This window comes from Rhineura floridana, chromosome 1 (genome assembly GCF_030035675.1).
Source record: "Rhineura floridana isolate rRhiFlo1 chromosome 1, rRhiFlo1.hap2, whole genome shotgun sequence".
Taxonomy (NCBI): Eukaryota; Metazoa; Chordata; class Lepidosauria; order Squamata; family Rhineuridae; genus Rhineura; species Rhineura floridana.
The window spans coordinates 26,249,833-26,265,671 of NC_084480.1; the positions used below are offsets into that span (position 1 = coordinate 26,249,833).

A 15,839-nucleotide genomic window follows, 5' to 3' on the forward strand; every position below is an offset into this window, starting at 1 on the left:
TGCTTTGATTTGGCTTCCTGCATCGAGCGTGGGTTGGACTCGATGGCCTTGTAGGCCCCTTCCAACTCTACTATTCTATGATTCTATGATTCTATGCATTATATTAGGATAAATTGTTTCCAAAAATTTGTACATTAGTCAAAACTGCATGTAATAATGTGTTTATTAGGAGAAATTCACACTAAAATGCGGAAGAATTTTAATGACAATCTTTTTTAAATCCACAAATTGCTGAAGAATTGAATTTAAGATTACAATAATGAGCAACTGAGAGAACCAAACCTGACAGATCTGTCCATCCCAAATCCTTACTGTGAGCTATAGCCAAGGTTTGTTCTTGGCTACAGCTCATGGCTAGTGAAGAGAGAGTTTAACCGCAAGCTCCGGTTCAGATGACATGCTTAGCCAAACCTTAGTTTAGCTCAGAGCTTGGAAAAGTTACTTTTTTGAACTACAACTCCCATCAGCTGCAGCCAGCATGGCCACTGGATTGGGCTGATGGGAGTTGTAGTTCAAAAAAGTAAATTTTCCAAGCTATGGTTTAACTACATGGGATACGACAGCAAAAAGGGCCAGGGAGGAGCAAAGTGGCTTCAATCTCCTTTCCAGGAGCCCACACATCTGCACAGTCTGGCTAAACCAAGGTTTGACTAAGTGTGTCATGCAAACCAGCTCAATACTGGAGAGCACTGGGCCAAAATCTGTCCTTCAGTTTACTCAAAAGTTTTCTTCCCCTATGAGAAGGGCTTCCATTTTCCTGTTTCATTCTTAGGTCACATTTGAATTTCTTCAGAATTTCAGAGGGTGAAGGCTGGGTTTTGAGCTTACCTTATCATTGTGATGACTTGACCAAGGGTTGCGTGTGTGTTTCTTTCTGGTAAACATTTCTCCAGCACCCTGCAGTCTCCCTGGTTGCCTATGCTTCCTGAAATGGGAACAGTTGCCTTGTGATGCCTTCTTCTGGGCACCTAGGAAGGCTGCAGACCACTGATTAGATGATCAGTAGAGAAAAGATACTTACAAGCATCCCTCAGCCACCTCTAAACTTTTTTTAATCATCTCGTCAATTTCTTTTCTCATCACAAGAGAAATTTTTGGCACAGTATGAATATAGGATTAATAAATCAAACCAATGATGGCTATATATACTCTCACTATGTAATGACCGTATCCACATAGGGAACCATTTGTCTCCAGTGACTAACCATGTGGGGATGCCAGTCTTGCTTCTCCAACATCTCTGCACAGTAGCAAGAGTGCAATAAGGCCTCTTCATTGTGACTGCTAGTTTAGTAGCTCATCCACCCCTGTATGCTCTACAGTATACACTACATCAGTGGTAGTGTAGCAGTTAGAATGTATTATTATTATTATTATTATTATTATCATCATCATCATCATCATCATCATCTCACCCTTCCTCCCATAAGGACCCCACAGCAGCAAACGAGGGGCAAAACACACACACAAATCTTTAAAACATCTTAAAAACAAAACATCTTTAAAAACACTTAAATTTTTTTTTTTAAAAAAAACATCTTTCTCAAAAAGCAGTTCCATAGACACAGACTGGGATAAGGTCTCTGCTTAAAAGGCTTGTTGAAAGAGGAAGGTCTTCATTAGGCCCCAAAAGATAACAGAGATGGCAACTGTCTAATATTTAAGGGGAGGGAATTCCAAAGTGTTGGTGCCACAACGCTAAAGTTCCGCTTCCTATGTTGTGTGCAACTGACCTCCTGATAAGATGGTATCTGCAAGAAAGTCCACATCTGCAGAACGCAGTGATCGACTGGGTATGTAAGGGGTAAGATGATCTAATGGTTAGGACCTGGAAGACCAGGGTTCAAATCCCCTTGGGCCAGTGACAGTCTCTCAGCCTAAGGTACCTCACAAGGTTGTTGTGAGCATAAAAAAGGAGATGGAGGCAAACCATACACGCCACCTCGAGCTCCTTGGAGGAAGGGTGGAATATAAATCTAATGATTAAGCAAATAAATCAAAATAATTTCTGTGGGTGTGAAAAGCAAAAACAAACCTTCCTTTGTAAATGAAAACCAAAGCAAAGTTGATTTGCATTTCAATGCAACCGTATTAGACTCGCTCATTGTGCAGCACAGTTTCCTCAAATAAGCAACACTTTGGTCATAGAGAGCCTCCTGAAGTCAAGAAACAAGAAAAAAATTATTCTGCACATGTCACTAATGCTGGGCTCTTGTCACTCACATGATCCCAGGCATGGGATCACATGGAACAAAGGAAAAGAGACAGTGCATGAAAGCCGCTGATTTTACATTGAACAGAATATGGTGAAAGTGTGTAAACCTAGTTTGTCCTCTGCCTGCTGCTGACTCATTCAAGAACTGGTCTGGTGTAGGGGAAACGCTTGCATCTCCCCTAGCAACTGCTCGTTCCTCCACAGGCAGGCCCATCTCATTCTTAAAGAAGTTGAATTCTGGTTCTAAAGAAAGAACAAGAAACCAGAGTAATATGAATGGCTGCTTTCGATGGGGGGGATTTCCCAGCGTATGGATTTCCCAGCAGAATATAGTTAAATGGGATTCACTCAAATATCATTTGCCAACACATCACAAGTTTTCAGCTAACACTGGGTGGCAGACAGAACTGGATGGAGACAGAGGCATTTTCTGGAGCCAGGCTTTCATAGAATACTTTTAATGAGCTTTTCTCTTGTTTCCCCTGCATGACTTTGCTTTTTAAATTCTGTTTTCTAAAGTGCTTGTCTCATCTCTCACAGGCTCTTTTCACTTTCAGTACATTAAGCAGACTAAGGGCTATTTTGCATTTCACTCCTTAGAACTGGATGTCATGTCAAGAAGATTTGGCATCTCTTCCTTTTAGTGCAACTAAGAACTTGTTCCCCTTTCCAGTATCAAATGTGGGCATGCTGTTTCTTCCCCAGAGTTCAGCTACTTAATTTCACCAATCCTCTGGGATTGTGTTTCATTTAAGGAACTCTGATGGCTTATTTTCAGCTCAGTGGCTGCATCCAAAGGAGGAGCAAAATGATCACTGTCCTTGGTCTCTAGAAAACAAGAAACTGTGTCCATTAATGGAATAAATTGGAGATGTGCAGGAGATGCTCTTCTCCCTACTCACCAATCCTCATGACAGATGCAAACTACAGGCAACATATAGGTCAGGCCATAGACAACTTTTTTAGACAACTCTGAATCCTTTTTTCCCCGCAGTGAAATTTCTTATTTCTTTTTTTTCCAATTGTCTTAATGCATCAAGTTAACATTCATCAGATCTCTCTCTCTCTCTCCACATACACACACACACGGGGTTCTGCCTCTGCATGCTTTGTGTGCCAGCCCCTCCCCCTCCCCCTGCTCTCCCCCCAGACATAGCTACCATACTTCCTTCCTCACCCCAGCGCATGGACTGGAGGAAGGGGAAGCCTCGTGGTAGTGACACTGAGGCCTCCCACAAAGTGACTCCCTCAGCCATGCAATCACTGCCCGCCTCTCACCTCCTTTGCCCTTTCTTCCCCTGCCCCCATCCTTGAGCCCAGTATAGCTGGACCACAGTGCTCAACTTGCCTTCCTTCCTCTTCCTTTCTGCCCTGCCAGTCTTGAGCTTAGTGCAACTGGGTCATGGCATGCCACTTCCCTTCCTCGAGTGCAGCATGGCTAGGCCACCGTGCTCTTTCTCACCTTCTTTCCCCATCTCCCTTCACTGGTCTGCAGACCAGCATCGACTGCTTGCCTTTCTCCTGCCCTCCCGGCCTTGAGCCCAGCATGGTTAGGTCATGCTGTAGTTTGCAGCACCACCTTCTGTGGAGCTGCAAGTTACATTTCAGTGGTCACCTTCAAAATAAATATTCCAGCAATCTCATCGATCTCAATGAAAATTGATCAGGTGGCAATATTCTCTAGTACTTTGTTTTATTCCTTAGCCCAGTAGTCTACTACTAGACTAGAATTAGCCACAGATCTCTCCGTCTCTTTCTCCCTCCCTCCTCCCCGTACTCTAGTCCACCAAGTCTATGGGAGAATTCTGCTCTCTCACCATAATGAGAGCATTTTATAAAAGTCTGGCTAACACGAGATTCTGGATGCTTGTTTGCCAAGGATAATGTAAAACAACTGCCATAGTGAAACAGTTTGAAATAATCTCAGCCATTGTAACTAGACTATATACATAAAAGCAGTTTACATACACAGTATAGAAGACTTTCTGCCATTCTCTTTTCAAAACCTGAAGCAGCATTTTCCCTTGCTACAAAAATCTGCATATTTTCTCAGAGCCCATTTCTTTCACACAATAAACAATATCTACGCTCCTGCCAAAGAAATGTCCAAATGCTAGAAGAGTAGCTATAACAGTCATTACTACAAAAGCAACTTTGAGTTACGAGCACACTTAAATTAGAATTATTGCTAGAAATGATTTTTATGTGTCCTGATTGCTGGAATTAATGACTCTGTGACCATAAATGTGTATTTTTACAAATTCATGCTAACGTTAGGCTCTGCACAAAATGAACATTCTTAACCAGACATTTCCAACTACTTGTGTCCTTTACATCCACACTACATCTTCTGCTAAAAAACCAACTGGAATTGATGAATCATCTGATTTCCCCCCCTCTAGCCATGCACACCAATTACAGTTCTCAACAGATCTGTCTGAAATTTGGCCACCTCATGGCACACTCAACATCTATTTCACACCAAATTTGAGATCATTTGAACATATCATCTGGATCCTATAAACATTTTGCTAGAACATGCAGGGTTTATAATGGTGGGATGCAGTTTAAACACCTCTGCATTGACTATGCATGCACTATGGCTTGTGATTGTTTAATAAAATATTGACTCAAAAGATCAAGACTGTTGGTATGAAAGTCACCTCAACTTGAAAGGGGCTGCAATAGAACTCCAGTCAATCAGTTGTGGGATGTCAACTGGATTTCAGGTTGACTACACAATCCTACCAGTTGGCTTGGTAATACACTTCTGTGATTCAACCTCTGTACACTACTTTGTGTGTGTTTTTTAGCAGAAAAGGCAATACAGAAAATTTATAAAAATCTATTTTAAAAACACATTTATCATTCAATGATACACAACATTTAATAGATAAATATCTAATAATTCAAGCTGGCCATCTTCTTTAGGTGAAACCACAAGTGGATCACATATAATAGGCAGTAATACAAATATTTCTATATACCAAATGCCAAAAGAATTATAAGTGCTGTACTATAAGCAAGTCATTCAGTCCAAAACCCAGTGTGGTGTGGTAGTTAGAATTTTTTGACTAGGAACTAGGAGACCAGGGTTCAAATCCCCACCTGGCCAGAAACTCACTGGGTGATGTTGGGCCAATCACTGCTTCTCAGCCTAGCCTATTTCATAGGGTTGTTGTGGGGATTAAATGAGGAGGGGGAGAACCATGTATGGCATCTTGAGCTCCTTGGAGAAAAGGTGATATATAAATGCAAATAATAATAATCATAATAGCATATTTTTTTGTGCCATATTGGGATTCCAGTCCAATAAAGATGGTAAGAAGTCGCCCACAGATGCTTTACTGCTACTGTTCATTATTTTGGCCAAGACCAATCCTCTTGCTGCTCCTGTTGTGTTAAATATCCAGTGCACTTTTTATGTAAAAATATATATTCTTTGCACACAATAATCCAGAAATAATAGTGGAGGTATGATTGTCAATGAAGCTAGCAACTGTTTGATCAATCTCAAGGAGACCATTATGTTCTCCCAAAACTATTCTATTGACATGGTAATAGAACTGAATATTTCAATGTCCTTTCCCAATCACTGGCCTTATTGGACTTTTTTTTTTTTGCACACTAAATAACAGTTGTTGCTCATGAGCCATGGAAGATACAGATTTTCTCAATATAGCACTTCTGTTGCCGAGTGATTCCAAGTCATTAATTTTCACCATTTCAACCTCAGAGGTCATTTTAGGTTCATTGGTAAGTTAGCAGAGGATGACCAAAAAATTAAACACAATGGACATAACAGTGCAGATGTTTTAGTTTTATGCAGAGGAAAGATTAACTGCGAAATCACACGTTACAAATTTCTCTCTCTTTTTGCTTTGGCTGAATCTCTGAACTGGAAAGTGTTCTTGATCTCCTCTTTAGACTGTTAGATAATTCATGCTGCCTTTATTTCATTCAAGTGCACAGAGAGATAATTCAGCAGTGGAGGCATGTGGCTGAAATTACCTTCCTGTATAAAGTTGGTGGCTGTGTACACATCATGCATTTAAAGTAATGACTTCCCCTAAAGAACCCTGGGAACTGTAGTTTACCCCTCAGAGAGCTGCAAGTCCCAGCGTCCTTAACAAACTACAATTCCTAGGATTCTTTGGGGGAAGTCATGAATGGTGTGCATGCAGCCAGTGACTAAATCCCTCTCCCCTATAATGTAAATAAATGCTACAAATCAAAGATGTCAAAGAAATCAAGAATTTCCACAACCATTGTGATTATTTTATGAATAAAGCTGTGGAAAATTAACTACCAGTGCGCATATGGATAATATCTATCAAAATCTTGTTAGATATCCATAAGTTCACCAGGAGTGGCTGCATATGAATACACATAAAATTTACTTGTTTGGAAACTACCACCTCAGGGCTCAGACTTGCATTCTGAGATGGGTCAGTCTCATGGAGGACTGTATCATGTGCCCCCAAGCACATTTTTGAATCACTTATTGTGTTCAGTTATGGTAAGAGTCACCTGCCATCTCCCTATCATTCTCTTCTGATAACAATTTATTATGAATACACCCACATGATTTGTATTTCATAATGGCCTGAGAAATTATAAAATACTAATGTTCTTCAAACAATAGTTGAACATAAATTTTTGTGGGGGGAGGGGAAGGTCTATTAGAGGTACAAATTGGAAAAATGAGAAGGAAAATGCCCTCTCAGAGACATTTTCCAGAAATAAATTATAATAAATTCACTCTGGCAGTTTATTCCATACAGATACTGAAAAATCTTCCCCTTCTGTATTTGCCAGTAAAAAGTAATCATTTTCCTTTAATGAAAAGAAAGGGGAATTCCCAGCCACGTTTTGGCTAAGTCAGCACCAAATCAGACATAGTTTCAAACTGAAGCTCTTTCTTGGATTCATTGGCTTGGACTCAGTCTTCACACCGGCTGGTGGATGCATTCTCTGAGTGGAATTCTTCTCAGGGGATGCTGCCAGAGAGAAAAGAGGAAGGAAACTTTTTACTGATTTCCCCCTTTCCCATACAGCCCCTCACACCTCAGAAAATCTGCTTCAGAGCATTGGGGGTCCTCCAGAGCAGTGCGGAAGCTGGCACTGCAGGGAGAGGGGGAAGCAGCTAAAATCTTTTCCCCACGATTCTGCCAGTGGGATCTCTCATCTGTCTCAAAAGCCTTCCAAGCATGGAATGCAAGTTTGGGGACCAACACATTTTCTTTAATATACATTAAGACAGTATAGTTGTGATACATTCCAAGATGAGTACCCAAGTGTTCATTAGCCCAGAAAGAGTTGAATACAACTCCCCCATACATTTCAAGCACATTTGAAGCATAATGCTTACCCCCAAAGTATCCTAGAACTGTAGTTTGTTAAAGCTGCTAGTTATTGTAGCTCAGTGAGGGGTGAACTATATTCTTAATAACATTCCTTGCATTCAAACCTTGTACTAGATCTTTCCCAAACGCATTTCAACCTGTAAAGGTCTTCTTCAGTGGATACTTTGAATTTTTGGTAGCTGGATGTTCCTGAGGTGCTTTGGCATTTTTAGATCTTGTAAATAATAAATCTGACCTACACCCTATATTGTACAGATGTGTATGTTGCACATTCTTTTAATATATACTGATGAAATGAATAGTAAGAATCCTTGATGATGCAGGCCTCTCAAATCTTCAGTACTATAGAACTATAGTTCTCAGGATTCTTTGGGTGGGGTGTGTGCTTTAACTCTATTGTGTGTACCCAGCCAAGTGAGTCTGCCCTGGCAGTGCTCTGTCTGCCATTTGACCTCAGTAGCAGTCAATGCTTTCTCAAAGTGACAGTACCATAGTCTTATACCACAAGAAATGCAAAGAAATGGCTGCTAAACATTTCCATTATGTAGGTCTGAAGTGGAGAATTGGATCTGGCTGGTAGGCCAGGTCTTTATCTCCCCCGCCCCCTTCAGACCAAGTTGGACAGGTAGGTGGAACCTGTGCAAGCAAAGGCACAGCACTATGCAAGCCCTGGAAAATGAGCTGATCATCACAAATTGCTTTTTCCTTTAATTTCACTGCATGATATACAAGACAACATTTAATGAATAAATATAAAACATGCGGAACTTGTACATGCGCTCCCACATTTCTTCTGGGTAAAAATGAAATTATATTCAGCTAAGTCCTACTCAGCATAGACCCACTGAAATTAATGACCCTAAGTTAGTAGTGTCTATTAACTTCAATAGATCCTCTCTGAGTAGGATTAGCATCAAATACCATCTCATGCATGCCAAAATTCAATGGACTATATTCTACAGAGACCATTCTGATCTTATTAGATACAATGAGTTTTATACATATTTAGTCAGAAATAAGTCCCACTGTGTTCATTGAGGCTTATTCCCAGTTATGTTTGCATAGGATTGCAGCCTAATAGTGCAATCCTATATGTGCTTATGGAGAAATAAGTATATGTGCAGTGAGACTTACTTCCCCAGTAAATGTGTTTAGAATTGCAGCCGTAATGTTACTGCTATAGGAGTTTAAATAGTTTTCAAGATAAGGACATGGGCCTATATACTATATTATTGTTATTATTGTTACCATTGTTCATATCATATGTTATATGTTTCCAATCAAAATACAATTTTTAATGTATTGCCACCCTGGGTTCCAACTGGGAGGAAGGGCAGGATATGATGATGATGATGATTAACAACAACAACAACAAATGTGATTTAACAAAAACTCAAAAAACTCAACAAATGGCACAGAATGAAAATATGAAGGTGTTTCTATATATATAATCCTAATTGGTTTCACATTTATAACTAATAGAAACACTGAAAAAGAGAAAGCTACTTTATACTGAGGGAGAACATTGGTCCATCCAGCTTAGTATTGTCTACACTGACTGGCAGGGGCTCTCAGAGGTTTCAGACAGGCGTTTCTCGAGCCTGGGCCCTTCCGCATACAAAGCAGATGTTCTGCTACTGAGCTACAGTCTCTCCCCAAATAACAAAAAGGTGTATTTCTGCCTCTCAGCCTCAGAGGAAGGCAATGGTTAACCTCCTCTGAATACTGCTTACCATGAAAACCCTGTTTGTAGGGTCACCATAAGTCGGGATCGACTTGAAGGCAGGCCATTTCCATTTTTCATATTTCTGTGTAATATCCAGATATAACAATCAGCCTATTTTTCAGTCACTATTAAAACCGCCACCCTGGGCTCCTACTGGGAGGAAGGGTGGGATATAAATCAAATAATAAATAAATAAAAGATTATGAATCTATTACCTGCCTTTGACAATAACCCTTGTTTTCTTTGTTTTGCAATATTCAATAAAATCAATCCATCTTATCAAGTGGTTGTGTCTTTGTTTTTGTCCCCCTAAAAGTGTATTAGTCATCTATGTAACAGATACATGTGAACTTCTTTAAATATAAGGGCAAATTAGACATTACACTGAGCTGTCTATTACTTTCCTTTGTGTTTTGGGGGGTCGGAGGAGACAGAGGGGGTTGACTTAAAGCAGCCTTGAAAGGCTGAGTGGAGGAAGAGCAGTTCTGGAAAGATAACTTTACCCAAGGCTGTTTAATTGTTCTTCTTTAACTCAATCGCCTCCAGCTGCTTCTCCACCTCTGATGGGAACAACGCTGGATTCCCATATTCTTTCTCTGGTGAGGAGGAAAAAGAACCTGGGGAGAGAAATTTTGACCTGACAAATGGCAGAAAGGGAAAGGGTGAAGCAGCCTCTGCCACCACCACGTGTGTTGCAGCTTCTATGAAGTCAAGTAGCTGCCTTGTGCTGAATCGGGATGGGTGAGAATTTTGATTCAGTTTGCATTTCAAGCCAAATCTATCAAATTTGCACTTTCCAAGACAATATGAGAACCAAAACACAGGCATCCTTTGAAATTTGCACTTATTCAGATTTTGCGATGCAGTTCGCTAACCAACCAATGTTTATAAAAATGCATATGTTAGGGAAGAGTGTGCATAAAAATGAATATATGAGTGAAAATAGCATGCAAACATGCATTATATGATGAGAAATGGCTTGCAAAAATGTATCAAAACTGCCTACCAAAACTTATTTATTAGGAGAAATTTGCACAAAAAATCATGAGGATTTTTTAAAAAAAAACCCACAAATTCCTACAGAAATGTAGAGAACTGAATTTAAGATTGTAAAATAAGAAACTGAGAGAACAGAAACTGACTTTCCGTCCCTAGTACTGAGTCAACCCATCAGTCCATCTGACTCAGGATTCTACAATACTGACTGGTAACGTATTTCTGTGGTTTTGTGTAAAGGTCTTTCCCAAACCTAAAATGATTGAGATTGAACCTTGACCTTCTGGGTGCAAAGCATGCTCTCTGCTACAGAGCTATATTCCCTTTCCTCTTAGGCAATTAATCAATGGAAGAAATAGAGAACTCCCTAATCTCCCTAAAAGAAAGCAGAGGGAATTCATGGAGTAAAGATGTGAATTTCCTCCTGATTAAGATTTATTTTACTTTATTTGTTTTATTTCTATCCCACTCCTCCTTCCAAAAGGACTCCAAGGGAGCAAACAAGCAATAGGAAAAAAAATCTTTAAAAAACCTTTTAAAAAATTCCAATACAGATACAGACTGGGATAAAAGTCTCTACTTAAAAGGCTTGTTGGAAGAGGTGCTGAAAAGTAGGTGCTGAAAAGACAGCACCTAACATTTAAGGGGAGGGAATTCCAAAAAGTAGGTGCCATGACACTAACAGGCCACTTCCTATTTTGTGCAGAATGGATCTCCTATTGAGAAATGAAGAAACACTGATAATTATGCATGGCTGCAACTCTCCATTGGTTTCTACTTAAAAAAAACCAACACTTTTCACTAGTCATGGATTTTTGTGCGTGCTCAGTTTATACATTTCTTTCGTTAATCCACAGGAAATCTTTCTATGAATGGATACTCCACTCTTTCCCAGGATGTTCCATTCCTTTCCCACCCATGGCCCATTCAAGACATTTTGCTGCCTGAAGTAAAGGACAACATTCTACATACAGAAGCCAACTGGACTAGCAGTTGAATCTTACTTCAGTACTACAAACAGGACAATAGGCTGTTGTGTCGTCTTGGGGTTGCATGGCAGTCTGCATGGCACACACAGTTCTGTCTTCCAGCATCTTGTTGCTGTATTGGCTGCCTCACTCTGCCTAATGTTAGGGCCGGTCCTGCACCTACCCTAGTTTATCGGGGGGGGGTTGTTTGTTCTGGTTTTGCTCGTAGCACACACTCAGGTTGCAATCCTATGCCCTTACCTGGAAGTGAGCTTTATTGAACTGAGGCAACATTAGGGATGGGTGAGAATTTTGATTCAATTATCATTTCCAGTAGAATGTATCAAATTTGCAATTTCCAAAACAATATGAGAACTGAAACACAGCCATCCTTCAAAATTCACATTTATTATAATTTTGGGGTGCACTTCACCAACTAAACAACATTTACAAAAATGCATATATTATAGGAAAGTGTGCATAAAAATGACATGAGTGAAAATAACATGCAAAAACGCATGAAATTATGAGAAATGGCTTGCAAAAATGTGTACCTTTGTCAAAACTGCCTACAAAAATGTGCTTATTTGGAGAAATTTGCACTAAAATGGTGGAGAATTTTCATAAGGATTTTTTTTAAATTGCAGATTGCTGTAGAAATGTAGAGAACTGAATTTAACATTGGAAAAATGAGAAACTGTGGGAACCGAAACTGACAGATCTTTCCATTCCTAGCCAACATGCATAGGATTATGCTGTCAGTATTCTATGGCTGCTTAGCATGCACTGATCATTCTGGAAAAGCTTCAGAAAAGGGCATACAAATGATCAGGAGATGGAGCAACTCCCCTATGAGGAAAGGTTACAACTTTTGGGAGGTTTTGGCTCAGAGAAAAGGTGAGTAAGAGGTGACATTATAGAAGTGTCTGAAATTATGCATGTTATGAAGTGATTTCCCCCCCCCCATGATATTAGAACTCAGGGCATCCAAGGAAGCTGAATGTTTGAAGATTCATGAAAAAGAAAGTACTTCTTCATGCAGTACATAGTTAAATTATGAAATTCACTCCCATAGGTGGCAGTGATGGCCTCCAACTTGGATGGCTTTAATAGAGGCTTAGACAAATTTACCAAACAAATCACCAGGAACAGATGGCATACCAATAGAGTTGCTGCAAGCTACTGAGACTGAATCTGTCCAAATTTTGACAAACAATTTGTCAAGAAATATGGAAAACTAAACAATGGCCCACAAACTGGAAGAGTTCAATATACATCCCAATTCAAAAGAAAGGAGATCCCAGGGAATGCAGTTAATTATTGAACTATTGCCTTAACTTCCCATGCAAGTAAAGTTATGCTCAAAATTCTACAACAAAGGCTCTTACCGCATATGGAGCGAGAAATGCCAGACATCCAAGCTGGATTCAGAAAGGGAAGAGGCACCACATTTCATGTCACAAACATATGTTGGATAATGGAACGGACCAAGGAATTTCAGAAGGAAATCACCCTGTGCTTTACAGAATACAGCAAAGCCTTGGATTGTGTAGATCATGAAAAACTATGGAATGCTTTAAAAGAAATGGGGGTGCCACCGCATCTGATTGTCCTGATGCGCAACCTATACTCTGCACAAGAGGCTACTGTAAGGACAGAATATGGAGAAACCGATTGGTTCCCAATCGGAAAGAGTGTAAGACAGGGGTGTATTTTATCACCCTATTTGTTTAATCTATACGCAGAACATATCATAACAAAAAGCAGGATTGAACCAAGATGAAGGAGGTGTGAAAATTGGAGGGAGAAATATCAATAATTTAAGATATGCAGACGATACCATACTACTAGCAGAAACCAGTAATGATTTGAATGAATGCTGATGAAAGTTAAAGAGGAAATTGCAAAAGCAGGACTACAGCTGAACGTCAAAAAGACTAAAGTAATGACAAAAGAAGATTTATGTAATTTTAAAGATGACAATTAGGATATTGAACTTGTCAGGGATCAATACCTCGGCACAGTCATTAACCAAAGTGGAGACAATAGTCAAGAAATCAGAAGAAGGCTAGGACAGGAGAGGGCAGCTGTGAGAGAACCAGAAAAGGTCCTCAAATGCAAAGACATATAACTGAACGCTAAAGTCAGGATCATTCAGACCATGGTATTCCCAATCTCTATGTATGGATGTGAAAGTTAGACAGTGAAAAAAGTGGATAAGAGAAAAATCAACTCATTTGAAATGTGGTGTTGGAGTAGAGCTTTGCCCATACCATGGACTGCAAAAAAGACAAATAACTGGGTGTCAGAACAAATTAAACCAGAACTGTCACTAGAAGCTAAAATGATGAAACTGAGGTTATCATACTTTGGACACATAATGAGAAGACACGATTCACTAGAAAAGATAATAATGTTGGGGAAAACAGAAGGGAGTAGAAAAAGAGGAAGGCCAAACAAGAGATGGACTGATTCCATAAAGGAAGCCACAGACCTGAACTTACAAGATCTGAACAGGGTGGTTCACGACAGATGCAGTTGGAGGTCGCTGATTCATAGGGTCGCCATAAGTCGTGATCGACTTGAAGACACATAACAACAAGAAGACAAATTCATTGAGGATAAAGCTATCAAAGGCTATTAGCCATGATGGCTATGCTATGCCTGCATAGATGCAGTATGCCTTTGAATATCAGTTGCAGAGATTGACAAGCGAGGAGAGTGTTGTGCTCAGGTTCTGTTTGTGGGCTTCTCTGAGGCATCTAGTTGGCCACTGTGAGACCAGAGTGCTCGTGCTATGAGACTAGATAGGCCTTTGGCCTGATCAAGCAGCAAGGCTCTAATGTTCACAGTTATAATTGGGTCATACCCCCCAGTTTATTTTTGCACTTCTGCAAATGCTGGAACCCCTTCCCCCTTAAATGATGGCTTCCTCCAAGGAATCCTGGGAACTTGTTATCAAGTTTCCAGGATTCTTTGCAGGCAACCCATGACTGTTAAGGTGCTATAAGAGGGCTTTAAAGGTACGGTGAGGATATGCCCTCAAAGAATGAGTTTGTTGTTCCATAGACATTGCATTTTTGATCCATGGTTCAGAGAGTTTTTTAAAAACAAAAAGATCTTATATGAGTGTCATGAAGGAGTAATCAGCATTCCTCTCAAACTTTGTGTAAGGTCTCAGCACAGAAGCTGTGCATAAATTAAAGCTTTCCCGTATTTCATGACTTGTAAATTGCTGAAGTTTCAGCTGGAACTGAATTTACATCTGAAGGCTTTTAAGAGGAAATTTACAGAGCAAGTCCTGTCTTGAACGTAATGTAACTACAAGGCATGGGGGACAGGGAGGCAAAAAGGAAGCGCTCTCTGTGGTTATGTTTGCTCTCTTCCTTGAGAAACTGAAGACAGACTGTTTGAACTCCAAAACAGCTTTCATAGAGGACTGATTTAACTCTCTCACACAGAAACACAAACAGATCGCACAGCCTTGTACAGGAAAGCCTTAAAAAGAGAGAGCATACTCGCGTACCATTTTTTGTTTTCAAATATTCCCTAAAGGGAGATACTTAATGCTGTATAATTATGTCTGGAGGCACCGAATTCTCGCTTGGAAAGCCGATCAAAAGGCGACCGAGGAAAGCGCGTGCGTGTTTGCAATTCTTTTCTGGGTCCAGATTTTGCATTTATAATAAAGCTGAACCGACAAAGCGTGAAAGCGGTCTAAAGGGGAGGACACGAAGGCAAGCAGCCCGGCTTTCAGAGCGCCAAGACTTATCACAGTTCCTGAAGCTCGGCTTTCAGCGGTCCTCGCCACCGCACACACACATACACACATTTTTCGGTTGTGCTTCCCCGCCCCGCCCCACGCCGCCCCTCTAGAGTTGGCTGGGTAAGCCCCGCCCCTTTTCTTAAGTTCCTGCGGTTGTAAGTTGCAGTCGGCAGTCCATCCATGCCCTTTGCCCACCTTCTCTTCCCCTGTTTCATTGCCATTTCCGCGCGCCCCACGCCACCAATCTCTATTGGATCTTTTGAGAATCTTACCTTGCTGCTCGCCCCCTTGGCTGGGAGAATTCCAGAGTGTGAAAAAGGTGAGAGTGCGCTCGATTTACATTTGCTCGTGCCTTCCTCTTCTTTTCGCTCCGCGGTCGTTTTCTGCCTCATTGGATGTTGTCGCCCTTTGATGTGCACGTAAGTATTCCCGCCACCCTTGATATTAATTACAAATGAATAAGGACAGACCGGGGGCGCGGCGGCGGGGAGAGATAAATCATTTTAATGCCCCTGATTTCGAGTGCGGGAGAAAATCGAATTTGTTTCTTATAACAGCGCGATGAGCTGTGCGTGTCTACTCAAGAGAGGTAAGTTCCATTGAGTTCTGTGGCTCTTGCTTCCAGGAAAATGGGTACAGGATTGCACCTCGATTTTTTTTTTTAAATACAACTTACAAATAGTTCGGAAGCATACCTTTTTACTGAAACTACATCTTTCTGTAACCAGCTGGTAATGTAAACCTTTTATGTATTCTAAATCATTTAGAAATGTATATTTCAAAGCACAGGAAGAGGGGAAGG

General features: G+C 40.5%; 1 protein-coding gene and 1 long non-coding RNA gene across 4 annotated transcripts in view; one reads left to right on the top strand and one right to left on the bottom strand.

The window, feature by feature from the left end:
* Positions 1-5,269: 5,269 nt before the first annotated feature.
* Positions 5,270-15,698, bottom strand: LOC133380036 (uncharacterized). The gene is made up of 3 exons (XR_009761346.1): positions 15,310-15,698; positions 9,811-9,924; positions 5,270-7,215 (listed from the first exon to the last, which is right to left on the bottom strand). It is a non-coding gene; the product is annotated as an uncharacterized LOC133380036 (long non-coding RNA).
* Positions 14,446-15,839, top strand: part of SLC1A3 (solute carrier family 1 member 3) — a 90,063-nt gene continuing 88,669 nt past the window's right edge. Inside the window, exon 1 of one of the 3 annotated variants that reach the window (XM_061616459.1) lies at positions 14,446-15,456. The gene's annotated coding sequence lies outside the window, so the exon portion shown is untranslated. The other 2 variants (XM_061616449.1, XM_061616468.1) reach the window with 2 other exon arrangements.